This window comes from Daktulosphaira vitifoliae, unplaced genomic scaffold (genome assembly GCF_025091365.1).
Source record: "Daktulosphaira vitifoliae isolate Bord-2020 unplaced genomic scaffold, ASM2509136v1 Scaffold_5, whole genome shotgun sequence".
Classification (NCBI taxonomy): Eukaryota; Metazoa; Arthropoda; class Insecta; order Hemiptera; family Phylloxeridae; genus Daktulosphaira; species Daktulosphaira vitifoliae.
This window is the reverse complement of record NW_026099576.1, coordinates 4,169,031-4,187,070: the sequence shown is the minus strand read 5'-3', so window position 1 is coordinate 4,187,070 and position 18,040 is coordinate 4,169,031. Positions and strand designations below refer to the sequence as shown.

Sequence of the window (18,040 nt, the reverse complement as noted above, 5' to 3'; positions counted from 1 at the left end):
TCAATAAAAGGAAACTCTTAAAATATTTGGAAATGTATTAACTGTTAGATTCTTTAAGCTAAAGAGTCCCATAATAAACAACTGCAAGAGTTCAAGAGTATTATTTTAACCCTGTTAGTAAACTACAGTAGAAATTCAAAAAGTTATAAAAGTAAGAAAAATATCTTTCTCGATAATATTACCAAGAATCTAAAGTAATTTCAAGGGATACAATAAAGTTTTTCAACGAAGAAGTCTTTTTTTGTTCTAAGAATTTTCATTTTGACTATGTATTGGAATACACGTCAAATCATTACTCTTAAAAACGTAAATGGTTTAGGGTTAAGAAACAGACGATGTGAATGTGAACAATTTATATGATTTAGCATGCGAACAAACTTTGTTCCCTTTAACATTTTCTACAAATCCAAACACTTGATTACTTTTTCGACATAACAGGAACACTTGACTTTATGAGTTGAATATTTTTCAGAAATAAAGTACGCGGTACCAAAATATATTGAACAATTTAACGATCGATTCCGGTTGACAACATCTCCTTCATTATGCGTAAGACACCAACCACACGTTTACAAGTACAAGTTATGCCACGACTTATTACGTATGTATATTTAAATTAGATGACATAACCGATACAGTCTTATAACATTACCGATGATGTGCTAAAATAGAGTAGCTCTATTGTTGGTAGGAGGCATTCCCGTAATGTTTTTGTGAACGCTATTACCAGCATATAGTGTAGTTTTTTTTTTTTAAGAATTGTATGGCTTGAAAAAATAGATTAAGCGCGTCTTTACAGAAAAAAAATGTTTTTTCTCTAAATTCTTTATGCCCCACTGAGCGAATCTCGCTTTCAACAATCCAAGCATACGTGAAAACTCATACGTAGTACATAATATAATAATGACGGCAGTAGTAATAACAGACATATGTCTCGTGTATTTTGTTTGGAATTCAGTATTATAATAGAAACTGTAGTAAATGTAATCTAACCTATCTCAACCTAGCCCGGTTGCATTTCGAAAAATTGCCCTCTCTACTCAAATACAGGTAAGTTGACAATTTGTTTAGAACATAACTCATGAAAGCTGTAATTTTTATAAAAAAAAAAAAATTATCTGTAGACAACATTTAAGTTTTTCCTGAAACATAAAATCTATGTTCTGTTAAAAAAAACAAATGTTTACACAAAAACTAAATTTTATTTAACATGGGAGTCTAAGTATAATTTTAATTAGTAATAAAATTAGGCACACATTATCGATTGTACGCTAAATATTACACAACTATTATTACAATTTCATAAGCAATAACGCGCTGCAAACGTTAACAAATGCATTTCAGTCTCGTCAGTTGCTTTCTTTTTTTTCGTGTGCACATGTTTGTACACAGTGATCCTGTCACGAGTGGATTTATTTTCGAAGCAAAACGATTATTATGAGGTCGTCTGGCAAAGAAAGAATCCGTTTTACCAGTAACATAAAATGAGGGAAAAAAATCATCATCACAAGATTATCGTTTACTTTAAGATTATTGTTTGTGAATGCCGACTACGGTATTCGGTGTGTGCGATGTGTGCGGGTGGAACCGACAGTGTTTTGAAGAAGTCGTGCGACGACCTTGAACGTTGCCGACCATCAGAAATGTTCAATTCTGTGCAGGAGGTGGACACGAGTGATATATTATTATTATTATCATCGTCACGTCTGAACGTCTCGATGCACATACACGTTCCTGTTGGGCTTCCGTCGCCGTTCATCTATTTCACTTTTCGGTTATGTCTACACAGTCTTTACACTATTCATTATTATAATAACCGTACTTTGTCACGTACGGTATGCCGAGCAAGGGAACCATCAAAACAAAAGCTTTACAAATGAATAGCGTTTTTTTTTAAGTGAGCGTTCCTAAAACTATGTAACTCTGTGCGTGCTGAATAAATCCACACGTGTCGCAAAAGCGGTTCTTCTGAACTAAAAAATAATCCAAATCAAATTGGCTTGAATTTATAGAACTCCTCGGTGACAAAGGAGCAATTTTGACGCGCAATCGCTAAAAGGACAATAACTAAATGCCCGTGATCAAAGTAGGTTATTCGCACTCTCTTTTGACTCCTAGTGGTATCGGATACCGGATACTTCTTGTACACGACAATGTTAATGACATTTGTTATAATTCTGATTTTTGTATTACATCATATAAGCAAAAAACGTTAGTAAGATGAGTTTAAAAAGAGCCAGTAACTCATTTAATGAGTTACTGTCTTTTTTCGATGGAGAAAATCATCGAAACAACCAAAAAAATTCTGCGGTTCACAATATTCAAATGGATCTTTCATGATGCTGATTCCAAATCGGCTATCACATTTGTTCAGAAACATATAGTTTCTCAGATAATCACAAATTAGCAATTATGCCATAATTACACACATAAAAATGTATAAACAATGTTTGATTTTGTGAAAAAAATTTTAGTTCTAAAAATTAACTACCGCATGAGAATATGCTAGCGAATAATAATTATGTGTGTTCTGAAATTATTCTGCATTGTGTTTATTCATGATAAACATTACTATTAGTACATTTTTTTTAAGTAAATATTAATGTCATAATATATCGTTAATTTATAAACAAAATTATCTAGATTATGTAACTTCTTTTAAAAACTTTGTTAGACCTTGTCAAAGTATATATTTTTAATTTTGTTTTAAAGTTATATCTGAAAACAACCTTGTAGCTATAGTTAAGCGAAAATTGTTTTTTGTCTTTTCATTACCCCTCAGCTACCCATTTAAGAAGAATGGCCCAGTTCTACATTAGTTTTCTCAACTTTCTTGTGTGTAACGTCTAAAATAATTCAACCATTAGGACGTTCAAGACATAGAACAACTCGATAGTTGTTATTTCCCTTAATTTATAATTACTTTTCCTCAATTAAAACAACTCGGAAAATAATAATTACTAACACGCCGTCGTCAACCGGAAACACAGCAGACAAGTGCCTCAAAGAGTATTCGGAGTAACGCGTCTAGTGCTTAAAGTTTCGAGTGGGACTTGACTGACTAATTACAAGAGTACCGCCAGTGCCGCCGCGGTATGAGCGCACTCGACTGGTGGTGCGTTTGCCACAAAAATTCTCAACACAACAATTTGGTAAATAATATATTATATAACACGTGTTGTTGGCAAAAATGACAGTTTACGTTCGAGCAAGACAAAAAACAGGATACGAACACGTGTGCGGTTTTTTGTGTCTAAGGTTTTCGGGTAACGTCACTAAATATGACAGACGATTAATGGAAATAGCTGTTGTACACTCTGTCTAGTGTCTCATCTACCCGCCATCATAGACTGCTAACAGGAAAAGCTGTTTCCTTTATGATGTTATTGGTTTTCAGGAATGCAAATGTCATTTGAGCCACAGAAATTTTAATTAAAAAATATTTATGTTATGCCTATTAAAATTTTTAATCCGGCAAAGTAATTTTACTCTTTATTGAATTGAAGTAGTTTATTATATCACGTTTTAAATGTGGTGTCAGTGTTGAGTTTAATTATTTTTTCTATGGAGGTTCTAAATATTGGTGTAATCAACAAAAATGTTCATAAAATTATTTTTAAAAAATAGTTGTCATGTCAATATTAAACAAAATATGGCGTCTATTTTCCAAAAAAGTTATGTTATCGTTGTCACATAGAATTAGTAAGGAGGCCTAACGTAATGCTATGGGGTTTCAGCCCCTCTGTAGAATACCTGAATTCAACACTGTGCGGTGCTTATTATATTTGACAAGAAGTAAAACTACGATTGTCCCACACCAATAAATACATTTTTCAATCCAAGTCCATAATTCCAATTGAAAAAAAATGTTTACCGAAAAAAATTATATATTATAATTGTCAGGGGGAAAACAAACAAAAATATTTTCCACATAACCGTATTACATGAAATATGAACACAACACGTACAGTATAACAGAATATGTTTCTCTGACAGTTACTATATTTTATTACACTTATACTCAGTAACGCTCAAATGGGAGGGGTTTAAGGGGATAGATATAGGGCGGTACATGATGTTTTGACAAATCTAATAACTTTTGATCTACTAAATATTTTGTGTTGGTTTATTTTTAATAATTTATGCATTCTTAGAATATGTTGAAATTATATTTTCCGTTATTTATTTTTAATCATAAAAACTGTACAAAAACAATTTTTAGAAGTTTTTCATATTTAATGACAAAACGAATTTGTGAAAAAACAAATCTAATCGAATTTTAAATCTATTTTTTTACCTTAGAAATATTGACATTTATTAGTAGGAAATGAAGAAACGATAACTATACCTCACTATACTTGTTGCTTAAATGAAACAGATTCTCAACAGTGGAGAGCCTGAAATATTTTTAATTGTTGTATTTCACTTTAAAAGTTAAAATATAGAATTGATACATACGTATATTTATGTATAGATAAATAATATATTTATAGCAATTGATATATTTGGTCAGTTTCAAAGTTTTTAGTGTCCGCCCACCGCAACTCTACTCGGCGTATTAAAAACTCGTAAAACTAATAGAAGAATATTACACTTGCAAGTGGTAGAAATGTTTTGAACTTTATTAAATGGACCAAAACACCACCGGCACTGTCATGTCTGCACCATAAATAAAACATGCACCTACTGAGCAGTTTACAACGAATAATGGCGCGGTGGTATTTAGTATTTACGGAGACCGGTCGAGTAATACACAACGACCATCGTAAGTCTATTGTGAAGGGTATTACCGAGCCCGATAATGTAAAACTCTAGACGGCCAGCATATTATTATTATTTCATGGACGGCATCACAAATTGAATAAACTCAAAGCCGACAGTGTAACAAGTAGACACAACGAGATATATGATTTCATAACTCAAAACGGTTGAAAACGTCCTAATAATATTGTGATAGTTGCCAGCAAGAACTATCACAAGAGTCCATAAAACAATCTGACGTTTTTCAGAAATCCAGTGTATTGCAGTTACCGATAACCAGAGCACGACTTACTTCTTCCATTTCAGTCGACCAGTGCCAGAAGATTCATGTCTTAATCAACGTGACAATGCAATTAATTATTTAGACGCTCCGTTACAAAAAAGTAATAATTCTACAAACACCTTCGCTTTAAATATTTTAAAACGAGTGCATTTTGTCATTTATTTGAACAATAAATAAGAAAAAACAATTTTTGTTAAAAGCGGCAATGTCGTAGAACACATTAATTCTTTGTTACCTAAAATAGTTTCATGTAAAAATATCCACTTGCCAAAACAATGACAGTTTATTTCGTTTCAATATAAATATATTAATTTTGTAAAAGTGTCACAGCTTACAGAAACTTTAAAATTATCTGAAATAATTGAAACATCCAATGCAATTGTACGTCTCTATTCTAAATTTTCAATTCGTATTTACAAGGACAATAACGTATGCTATTGAATATCTACCACCATTATTTTGTACAAATAAAACCCAGTGTCTAGAAGTGTGAATAAAAAGAAGTAGAAAACTGTGTTGTAAATGCAGTCTAATATACATTTTTATTTAAATTATTCATATTATTTCAAACAAACATATCAGAATAGAGCTATAGCATTATTTTTTATATTTTTTAGAATACAGTGCTTACATTTCGATCGATCTTCTAGCATCGGCAGATGTATCAACTATTCTGATCTTTTCACTAAATAACGGTTCACTAATAATGATTTTATGAAAACAAAGTGTACATAGTTGAAATTTGCATTCTGAACATTCCACATACGGACTTTGAACCGAACTTAACTCCTGACTAGTAAAAGAAATATAAGCTATTCAAAAATTATTTGATACTTACGGTATTTTTTAATGCAGAAATAGTATTTTGTATAAACTTTTTAGCTTTACTGTTTAAAGGCACACGACATAGAATCCTTTTACAAAATAAATGTCGAGATAATATTTCACTTTTTATCGATATCCAATTGGTTTAGAGTACGTACATTTATTTGCTAACACAAAACTGATTTGAAACGATTGAAGATCGGACAATTTACTACGCCAACGAAAATTTATCTCTTACATTTTTGGATTCTTTATTTATCTAATTTATACAAAGTTATGTCATTCGAGAAATATATGTGCACATTGGCGAGTAGGTAATTTTGACGGCAGAATGTACTTACACCCACTTCGGCACTTGGTAATTTATTTGATTTATTTACGCTTCTGATATAAACTGGAAAAAATAAATAAGAAAGCAATAGATATAAACTTTCGAGTTTTCCTTCAATGAAAAATACACATTTAGAAAGTTGACTAACATATAACTTGCAGTATGAGTGTTTTTTTTTTTTTATCGAATAGATTGGTTTAGTCTATACGGCGACAAAAAATAATTTAGTATTTGTGGGCATACTAAAATTAATCGTGTTTACTAAGAACTGTAGCCCGTTAATATGAAACATTATATTTTAACGACACCCATACATTGTACCTAGAAAATCATCAACATTTTAATGGCTTAATAAATAATTAATCTGCTCTGTGTAATTCTGGGGATTTTGTTTGCGCGAGTGTTAATTCAAGTAGAGCAAAAAATATTCCGTACTTATAAAAAAAATCACTAATTCTTTAAAAGAATTTTCAAATTACCGGTATAGACTTGTGGGAATGACAAGAACAAATCCATTAAAACAGTCGAGTGCTATGGGAGGTTATGGAAATACCTACAAACTATACATTTGTGGTGCACAGGGCCTGTATTGCAACGACTATTGTGGAACTATAAATAAATGTACTTGTGGTATGCGATTGCCGGAATACAAGACGTGGTCGACTACGTTTTCAATGAGAATATTATCGAAAAAAAGGACCGAGGAAAATAAAGAAAGGGAAAAAAAGGTCCGAGCGAGGTACAGGTGAGACAAGTGTTTTTTTCTATGTACCATCGACTGAACATTCTTTACTCGTTGTACTCCCACACGGCAGCAGCCGTCCAGACGGTACAACAAAGTCCCACGAGATGTCCACCGAGCTCGTGCGCGCGCAAACACAATGAATCATCTCTCACGTACCATTTCTCCTCGCATTCGCCCCTATTTCATATCGTGTCTTCCACGCAGTTGTATACAAATGCAATTAACGCAGACACGACCCGAGTGACTAATAATAAGTCACGAATACGAATAGAACGAGACGGCACAATGACGGCACCAGTCGTAGACTGATTTTGACGTGCCACCCTTTAGGCGCGTAATGACTGAAATATTTTAGTCGAGATTTATGTGCGACTGTCGGCAGCAAACGACCGCAGGAATTCGTCTTGTGGCCCGCCGAATGCAATTTGCGTCCTCTGCGCGCGGCAAAGCATTAAACTGAAATCGATCGTTGGGTTTCACGTGTTTGTGTCACACACGGCGGCCGAGATAGTGTCGTTAATATGGCACCATTACTCGCTGTTCGGTTTCGGTTACCGTCGCTCAGAATTCACTCGGTACACCCAATGCATCTGCGTAGTTTACCCCAAACGGCCGACGGCCAGCCGTTTCTCGAATTAAAATCAAGTCAAATTACACAAGACTATAAAGTGGACACGGGCCCAGACAGTACATAATGTACGTTCAGTTTAATGGCCGCCGACCGTTTGACTGGATTCGACGATTATGTTTGTCATTTAAAAAACGATTTCGTCTCTTTTTGCACACGCCGTCTGCGTTCCGCCGACTGAAAAACATAAGCTCCAAACACTTCAACACAACAACACTTGTGGCGGATCATCTCGGTACTAGGCTGATTAAAAAATGTACAGTACTTACGTGATAAATATAGGTATGTTCTGATATTAATGACAATAACAATGGTCTCAAGGCCATCGGATTCCTGGCAGCTGAACAAAGAATCGGTGTCCTAGGTTCCGCCTAAGGTATAACATTATCCTTACATCCTATCCTTATGCCGACACGGTCCGAAGATTACCGTGTACTTGGTCGACTATAACCGTTCTACGTCGCGGTAACCCAATTTCGGTTGAGTACGACTTCAAGGACGACCAACGTTCGTTCTCAACGAACGGCTTTTCGATTCAAGTGAGCTCAACGGATTTTTCATCTTTTTTATCTATAGTTCGTGAGCAATTTTACAATGACTTGCTCTATTGGGTAAGGTAAGTATTTGTAACGTATTCCAATGTGTTTACTAGACTTTATATTTATGTATATGCTGCACAATTTTAATGTATAATTTAACATAGAACTGCGTTGCAAGGTGTTTTTGCTGGAATCGTTCATCGCTAGGAAAAAAAAGTGCAAAGTATTAAGATCAACATTTAAAAAGCTATAACCTAACTTTGCTCATATGTAAATTGTTGCGATTACATTTCTATGACCCTTTTAATTAAATATCTTCAATTTACTATGCACTGAACCGTAATATTACTCTAATAAAACATGAAACGGCCGGACATAAATTAAGTAAAGGAGCACTACTTTAGTATTCATCACGTTAAAAAGCTTCAATGGACAAATAAAACCTTGTTATTATCTACGTTTAAAATTGTTGAATTTTTTATGATTGCTTTTAACTTTTAAACGACAAAAAACACTTTATTATTTTCATTCAATCGGAGTTTTACTCGAGGCTACTCTAGTCGGACCAACTATAACTGTGGGTTGATAAATAATATTTCAAGTTCAATTAAAAATATATTACTTAAAAAAAAGTGATTCAAAATAGAAATTCTCTAGATAAAAATAAACGTATTAAAATATTTAATAGATATTTTGTAGAGTTCTTCATGTTTCAATAACCACAATATTCTGTTTGATGTGTTTCCACTCGAGGTAAATATTGTAAGTGTTGTATGTAATCTAATGATATTACTTTTTCGAAGTACGCTGTTATTTGTATAACAAGAAACTCTCGTATATTACATTGTCTTTGCTCAATACGCGTATAGTATAATTTAGTAAACGAAATTTGATCGTTAAAAGCAACTTAAGTAAAGTGAACACGACAAAATCAAATATCGTGTTACTACTAAATGAAATCTGTTGCGCAACTGTTCGTAACGTCTTTTTTATCAAAAATTATCCAATAACGAAAGAATCGCGGCCACACACACTCACGTGTCCTAGCGGTTGTTTTGAGTTATGCGAATCGGTAACAAATGTGCCGAAATGATAGTTGTCGTTGATAACAACGGACATAGTTTAATTTGGTCTCGCCGCCCATGTCTATATTAGCTCAATTATAATTACTGCTGGAATTGTGAAATCCGGGAGACAATATTATTGTAGAAACACATTATCATGTGCTCATACGCTAACGTGCTCCGCATTAATTAACAAATATAACGTACTCACATTAAAATCGCGTTGTCAAACGAGTAATAGACAATATGTTGTTTTAATAATTGTACGCAGATTGCGTTTGTTGGGACCGTTCTTGAAAAATGACTAACCACAAAACGTCGTACGAATTCAAACGACAGCAGCAGTATACATAAAAAACATTACATCATTTGACAGCCAGTGTACACTATTGGGTTTCTATTTTATAGTAATTATACGTTGTTCAGTTTGCTCTACACTCGAAAGAGTACGCGGTAGAACGTTCACCGAATGCCAATCGACGCGCATACTGTTTGAATTAAATCACTGGATTTCCTTCTAAGAAAACCAATTCACGCGCTGTCTGGGAAATTGAAAACGGTTAGTAATATTTAATAGCTGTGGCCATTGGCTATAATCAATTCGGCTTAGCAAACAACCGTCCGAAGTTCACCATGGTCACTTTATTTTTCGGTGTAACCGCCTTCCAACTAAGAAAATCTACACGAGTACCCGAACAGTGCAGACCTTTACTAAAAAACGAACTTTCAAATACGTTCCATAATATCAATGCGCGAAAACTTGAGCGAACTTAAATAGTATTTTGATATTCAGGGAAACAACTATGAAATAAATGATCGTTTAAGTAATAATTTACTACTTACTATTGATACTTAATACACGATTCATTGATTAGAGTAATAATTAGTCGACATCAAATTAGTTTAGCATTAAATCAAATGGTTTTCTAATGTTTCCGTTCGATGTTTGACGCATTAAAAATTAGAGCTGGTCATTTATACACCAACTGATCAGGACACGCTGAACCGATTGAAAGAAGTGTCGTGTACGTGAGAACTGACAAAAGTATCGATTACTGTTTACTATCACCTTTGGTACTAAATACCTACAGCACTGACCACTGATGGGCCACCCGTGTGTCGCCTTTTATTTATTTATGCGTTCACAGGAAGTAAGTATACTGAAAAAAAAATTCCACTGAAGCCACGAAACAATATTGTATGGAATCAACCGAGTACAAGTTTACAATAGGTATTTTAATGTTATTTTATACCTCTGAAGTAGTTTATTGACCGACCAGACGTGGAAATCCGAAAACGGAAATGCGTGACTTAAACACACGAACACTCAGTTTCCGTTTCATCGATAAAACGATTGGGAGAAAACAAAGAAATCCCAAATATCTCTTACGGGTTAATTTTATTTATGTTAAATACATATGTACAAGTGAATACGTGTTGTATCGATACTACCGAAATTCGGCACAATCGATTTGTCGTAAGTACAATGTTCTTACACGAAAAGTAATCATCTTCAATGTTGAAGTGTTCGGCTATAATAAGTCGCGAATTTTACATTTGACCTTTTATCATTTTTAACTCACACCGTGGAAAATAAAAAGTTATTCAAATTCCGTATAGTATTTAAGCACTGACACATATACTGAAATATATACATCGATATCTTCAACTGCAGATTCTCTCCAATAGCTTTTCTATTAGGACAACAATGGAGATTTTAGGGACAAATCTACTTGTCGTAACAACGTCGATCACTGTGAATTTGATTTGAGAACGTAAAGTGATATCTTCATTCTGATTTGTTAGAGATGGAAATCGTTAAAAATAAATTTTTTATTAAACAGTTCTATAAGTACAAAGGGACGGGTGTTAAAAACGTTAAATGTTAGACATTGACGGCGAACAAATGTGACAATTTTTGCTAAAATAATTTTAAACATCTTAGTCTTTATGTTTCTCAGATCAAAGTGCAAAATATTTGGAACAAAACTGGTTTTTGAGTGATTGCGTCAATGAACATCTATAGGTTTTAAAAAGATGTACATATACTAAATGTAACTCCGACGTGCTCACCAAATAGTAAATCAAAAATGGATGTTCTTGAACTCAAAATAATATTTTTGGAAGTTACTTTGATATTGTTTTAAACATTTCTATTCGAATTTTGTTAATTTTCATTTAATTTTATTAAACTGATTTAATATACGGAGTATTTCACATTATGCAAGTGAAGTAATGAAAAAACATTCGAGTCGTTTGAAGTACGTTAAACATGAAATTTTTGTTGGAATAAATCACTTTACCTGTTATTGCTGCATGAATTTTAAAGTCATTCTGAGAATGAGTTATTTAACTACGAAGTAAGCCATGTTTAATCAATACACTTAGTTATTACTTGATCCTCTAAAAATATTCTGATTAACATTAACTAGAAAACTTTGTTAAAAACGTAACATCTAAAAATAATAATCAATGGAGTTTTGAACTATACATTATTTTAATTGTTTTTAAATAATAATAACATTCATGCGGACGAATTTACATCAGCTAACATAAAAATGTTAGACATAAAAATATAATAAAAATATATTGTGTCCGAATAAGTGTACATTTACTAAACAAGTATTGATTTGTAGCACATAAAACAAATATAATAGTTATTTTTTTAATATAACCCTCATATTTAGGCTCTTCAGCAAACATGTAAAGTTAGCAGTTTCAGGGATTCGTATAGGCACTATCGGTGATGCAACATAGTTAAGGATTTTAGAGGTCAATTTATGTTTTTGAAGGTCACAATTATGTACACGAGTACGGTCTACCGAGCGGCCGACTAAATAATCGATAGGCTCGGCTTGTCCCCCGCCCCGACTTGCCACCAGCGTGGGAGTACTCTCATGCCATCCCCTTCGCTCTGCGAGCACGACGTCTCCTCGTTCGGTCGCCCAACGCACATTACGGTTACGACCCATCACCGGGATTCGGGAACCTGTTGTCAGGGGAAAATAAAAGTTTTGTGGGGATAGCAGAAAAAGAGGGTTGGAATAACTCGTGGGGGAAAAACGTACGCGGAAATGAAATACACAAGTATACGTTGAACGTAATAAAAAAAAAAACACGGCCCAGACGCAGAATCGTTGCGAAGCAACAGAAAGGGGAGAAAATACTTTGTAGGATATATCGGAAGTTTTCCTTTTTTTTTGTAGATTTTCACGCTGAATACGAATAAAACGATATGATTTATTGCTCTTTATGCTTTGGAATATGTTTATACAATGTATAAAAAAACCATAACGTTGTAACCACAGAGATTCGACTTTGTCTCCATGACGGAGAAAATATCATATTTTAAAAGACAACCTTGTTTAACCAAATAGTGTTTTTCTACTCGATTGTATTTATTCCTATTGGCTTGGCAACATTATTTCGAATACGATAGACGTTGAAATTTATATTTTAGCGATAAAATTATTTAAACTGTAAAAATATTTCTATTTTCAAGTCTGCGTATAAAAAAAAAAATAACGCAACCACCACAAAGTATAAATTAGTTTTGTGACATTTTCAATATTTCTATACGTACAAAAGAAAATATGTCGTTCGGCGTCTTTTTATCAATCAAAGGAGCGAACTCGTATAAATATCAATATTTCTTTTTTAGACTCGGCAGTCGAAACAGTTCTGAGAAATCGTCTGACTCGAAATCTGAATGTCGACAAAATAATTATATCGCACCGGGTTGCAGCACTTGTATACTTAAAACTTGAGACTTGTGTCTGTTAAAAGTAATTCCACGCGTATCGTGTATCTCGAAGCAATTAAATATGATCTCCGTCGAGACAAAACAATTTTAATGTCCAAATCGGTTCTCGATAGTAATTTCATCAACAGCTGTTGGCATCGTGCTGCGGGTTTACGGTTCAACGTGTACGCATTTCTATATACTGTACAGTCACCAAAACCCGTATCCTTCCACCCTGAAGGGGGTTGGTGTGCCCACACACACACACATTCGGTACATTATACACCTAATGCCGACACACAAAAACATTTTACAACTGATTAACAACGATATTTTGGCGGCAACATATTGTGTTTGCTGTAAGTACTTCCGAGACGTTTAGAGTATTAAATAAGTCGAAAAGTCTGGAGAAAATAACGACGCCAAGTGGCTCTGATAAAATAATTGAACGCCGTCGATTAGATTCTACTGGTGTAACACATTCGTAATATGAATTTAATTAACTCCGAGCTATGCCTAAAAAGCCCTAGGAAAACATAAACCAGAATTACGTTCCTGATATTTGCTCCGACAGCACGTCTGATGTAGTTGGAGTGATTTATTTGAAACCTAACTTAGTAATAAACACTTGTAGTTCGAGCAGCGTGTGTTAACGTGAACGTGACGACATTTAAAGACGTACTCATTAATCAAATATTGATGAGAACGCAATGAATTTATCTCAGCGTGCGAACACAATTGTAATCAATAAGTAAATAGTCGAACCGATACGACGACAAAAAGAAATCCAATGCAAACACAATATTATGTCACCGTCCGACGGTCATTAGCATACAAAACGCATTTAACTGATTACTTGTTGTTATTAATTATCTATTAGCCGATCATTTCCTATACTAATTATCCTTGACGTTACTATGCCAAAAACGAAATGCATCGGTAATCAATACGAGAACTGTTCCTCTGTCCGGACCCGCATGCCAATAATATGTGCTTCCTTACTAGGAAAACGTTTAAGCGATTAAAACAAAACTATCAATAACAGAAACATTTCAAAGTTAATTATTATTTGATTAAGGTATTTTTCCTCGACGCTCGTTTTGTTGACAGCGGTTTCCAATATGAGCTGACCAAAAACGACAACTTGGCCAGCAATAGTCTATGTGCGTTGTGTGTTTTTCGTTTAGATTTAGAGTACGTACAGTCCATGTAGTTGGACACTGCGGATAATCGGTACAGTCCCTAACGATCCGGTACGTCTTGACCGGCTCTTCGATGTACTACTATAAGCAATTTCTTCCCCTCGTGATATGTTGATGACAAAAGTGTGTTTTGACAAAACGAATAACGTTGAGAATGTGTGTGCGACCGAAGCGTAGACGAACAGAGGAAGACGGGCAAAAATGAAACAATGCCGAGCAACGACAACCACAGCAGAACAGCTTGGCAGGCGTGCCGGTGTGCGTATACAGTCCACGGTGATTAATTACGCGATTAGGGGAGTTGAGAACGGCGCGGTCGAAATGTGAGTGCGCGAACAGTAAACTAGACGGGCTGTCGGAAGAACGTTTTAAAATTAATTACACAAGAGGGTAGTTTTGGAAAAATATATAATAATAATAAAGCATTTCGGTTTAGTTTCACGGCACTGTATACGTGTATAATAACGTTCCGGGAACACAAATATAAAATAATAATAATAATGATGCTGAAAATGGATTCGGGACTGCTACGGAATTTCTAGGGGATGAAATCAAGAAACCTAATGTATAAAACCCAGTCGTAAAACCTGCAACAGCAGGTGCCGCAAAATTCTCTGATGTTATGAGTATACAGAGCGGTCGAAATTTAAAAAGGTTTCAATAAACTTACTTGTAATCTAAAAAAAAGTTTTTGTGCATATATCTTTTGTCACTGCGACCAAGTTAATGTTTAGAAGAAAAAAATTAATGTTTACGCTTTATGTTAAAAAAAAAACAAAGGTTAAAAGTTAAATGAATTTTTTATTATTTGAGTTTTCAGTTGTCCTTTATTAGTTTTTTAATGGGCATAAAATAGGCTAAAAAAAATACAATTAAAAAATCGACCTTCGTGAACCAATTGCAATATTTGTTTACCTCGCTTATGAAATGTAAAATAATAAAATTTGTTTTGTATTTTTACTCTTTTAAAAATGTTTAATTCAAATGACGATTTTTTTAACTGTAATGAATTTAAATGATTCTCCGTACACGTTTAATTCCATCGTAATCATTTTGCAGTTGACCATAAAAAAACGAAGCATTTCACCGAGATGCCTTGAAGCGGACACGTTAATCCAAGTATTAGAATGTAAAACAATGAGCTTAGGAAAGATAACTGCAGCTCGCATGTTATTTTTAGACAATTGTACTACGAAAACCAATGACAAATTTTTTATCTCTTTGATAGTAATTATGTCTCGTTCGCTGATTATTTTAGTCCAATACATTTTACAGTTTCGTCGGCACTTGCTCGCCGTTTTATTGTATCACTTGGTAGTCGACAAATTTCTCATTCCAAAGAAATAATATGACGGCGCGGTGTTCGCTTCGAATGCCTACAAGGCGACGGTACCGGAGATCTTTTGTACATTGGTCGCTCTCTCCGTATAAGAGACCCTTTAAGAGTATGTCCTTGACCCCTCCCGCCACCGCCGTTACCGTTGCTCATCTACACCTACACTCTATCGACTGCTCATTCTAAAACACTTTAATAATATCCCTAATGTTACTGGTAAATATTATTGTTATTGTTGTTGGTGTACAGCAATACATTATAATTTTTGTGGGAACATAATGCGCGCGCGCCCAGTAGAACCGAAAGGCAGCCAGAATAGTCTCTTTCGGCCATGTATATCATTTATGTGAGTGGTCCAGCACGTAACGTAATGAATCTGAATACATTTATTTTATACCGAGTATAATAATGTTAAATGATTGTTTAGAGAAGGCCCTGGCCGAGTAAAGTACTTACGTTGAATGGTTTATCCCTATTGTGTAGTAATAATATCGTAATAAAAGAAACGCATATAAATTCAATGTGTTAATTCAACGCAGAGTATTACTATAAATCTATCCTATTTCATTTGAATGTATAAAAAAACAATACTATAACAGGTTCAAGATTATATTTACATACTTGAGCACAAAAGGGTACATTTTCAGTGTAACTATAAAAGTATAAACTTCAATTAGGTTGAAATTTTTTTTGTATTTACAACTTTGGCTGCTATGGCCATTAGTGAAGTTTAAATAGTCAGTTATCGTTCTTAATAGTAAAGGGGTAAGTATCCGTGATACTGACGAGAATTTTTTTCATATAAATTAAATTGTACTTTTTCGAATCGGTTTTGCGATGATTGAATCCTCGTGATTCTTAAGAATCAAATTTCTCATCGTGTACAAATTTTACAATAATCTTATTCAATTAAAATTTAATCGTGAAAAAATCTAAAGATAATCTATTCCCTCGTTCACGATTGAGTCATCTGTTGTTTGATCTTACGTAAAGATAGAATGTCACGGTTCCTTCTGATTTCACCACCAGCAGTTGTTGTATTAACGAATACAATAGACAATGGTTACATTATTGGTCCGATATACCTATGAACCACATTTTACAAAGTGAAACACGTTAATGTAACCTTGACAGCAACATCTAAAATCTGAAGAGAATAATAAAAAATAAACTGCTGAAATAATTCTTCTTCACAAATCGTAAATCAACAATTCTTGATCGGTATTAAATATTATTCTTCGGAAACACCGAAAACGGCCCCCACTCATACGGTGCCCCGACTTGAACCACAGATTTGATTAAATAATAAAACGCTTACTGTGTTTGCACGATATTATCCACAAAGACCGACCGATAGTGGTTTGCCGAATTTCATCAATCGATATATAAAATGAACTAGAAAAGTATGTCTGCGGTCTAAGATAATATCGTTTCTCTCGCGTATCACACCACAAGGTACTCCAACAGTAGACGCAGTATCGATCAAGCACGTGGTGAGGTTTACTAAAAATATCATGTTTTGTTACTATAGGAAAACGGAGGCTAGGCGTTCCGGTTGAGAAACGCACACAATGGGCATGGGATCCGACGGGACCCTCCTAGTTGGGTCGTTGAAAAACGTTGTCTGCTACTTCAATATTTATTCCTAACAAACATACATTTCCCGTACAAGTGTATGTATTGACAAAAATCTTGAGTATAATGTCATAACTAAGAGCTGTTATTTTTTTAAAACAAACCGATAATCGTAAAGCGTTGCAAATATGTACAAAAATAATTTTCTACACTTCAAGACAATTACAATAACCTAATAGCGTGTCGAGGTCCTCAATTCTGCCGCCTTCCCTGAAATTTTTATTTTGTTCGTTAAAATCATTTTTATCTGTATCGCTTTTATTTTTAAATATAAATGGTCTTCAAATTTATAATAACGTACATACACCTAGTGCCACCTCTGGATACAGCGCCGTGCGTGTTACAAGTAAAAAACAGTTCAATTAATCGCAGTAATCATTTTTTAGTATATTTTAGTTGAGCAGCTCAACGTGTGTGATTTTAAAACAAAAATAGTTCTAAAAAAAGTTACATAAAAATAGTTAAGAAAACGAAAACTGTCGGCCGTCAATAGAAATAAACCAATACGTGTATGACTTTCACTTTCAACCCGAGCCACACACAACCCGTCAATTACTCCCTCTGACGGCCGTTTCAATTACTGCAACAGTTAATACTTACACACACGTCTAAATAACAACATCCTATAGACTCGACGGATAATAATAAAAACAGAAACGTATAATACATATAAAAACGTAGGTACATAAGTATATAGGTTTTTTATTGTTTTATTCCTTCAAACAATACGCCAGGAGCGGATTCGACCAGGTACTATGAGAGCCAGACAGAGACGGAGACTGTACCTACGGATATAATATAATTTTGTTGGCAGAGCGGTCGGAGTCAGTGCACACCGTCGCCGTCAAGGACAGAGCCTTGAACCTTGTCGGGCCACCAGACGACCGTCGCCACCGCCAACAGTTGTCAGCATTCCAACAATAAGATAATATGGGTTTTTTTTTTTTTT

The 18,040-nt window shown here is 34.3% G+C and overlaps 1 long non-coding RNA gene across 6 annotated transcripts in view; it reads right to left on the bottom strand.

The window, feature by feature from the left end:
- Positions 1-4,303: 4,303 nt before the first annotated feature.
- The window catches only part of LOC126906880 (uncharacterized), a 19,651-nt gene continuing 5,914 nt past the window's right edge, over positions 4,304-18,040 (bottom strand). For 3 of the 6 annotated variants that reach the window (XR_007704374.1, XR_007704377.1, XR_007704379.1), the window contains 2 exons: positions 7,843-8,315; positions 4,304-6,521 (listed from right to left, as the gene is read on the bottom strand). This is a non-coding gene — a long non-coding RNA (uncharacterized LOC126906880). The remainder of the gene's footprint in view (positions 6,522-7,842; positions 8,316-18,040) is intronic. The other 3 variants (XR_007704378.1, XR_007704376.1, XR_007704375.1) reach the window with 3 other exon arrangements.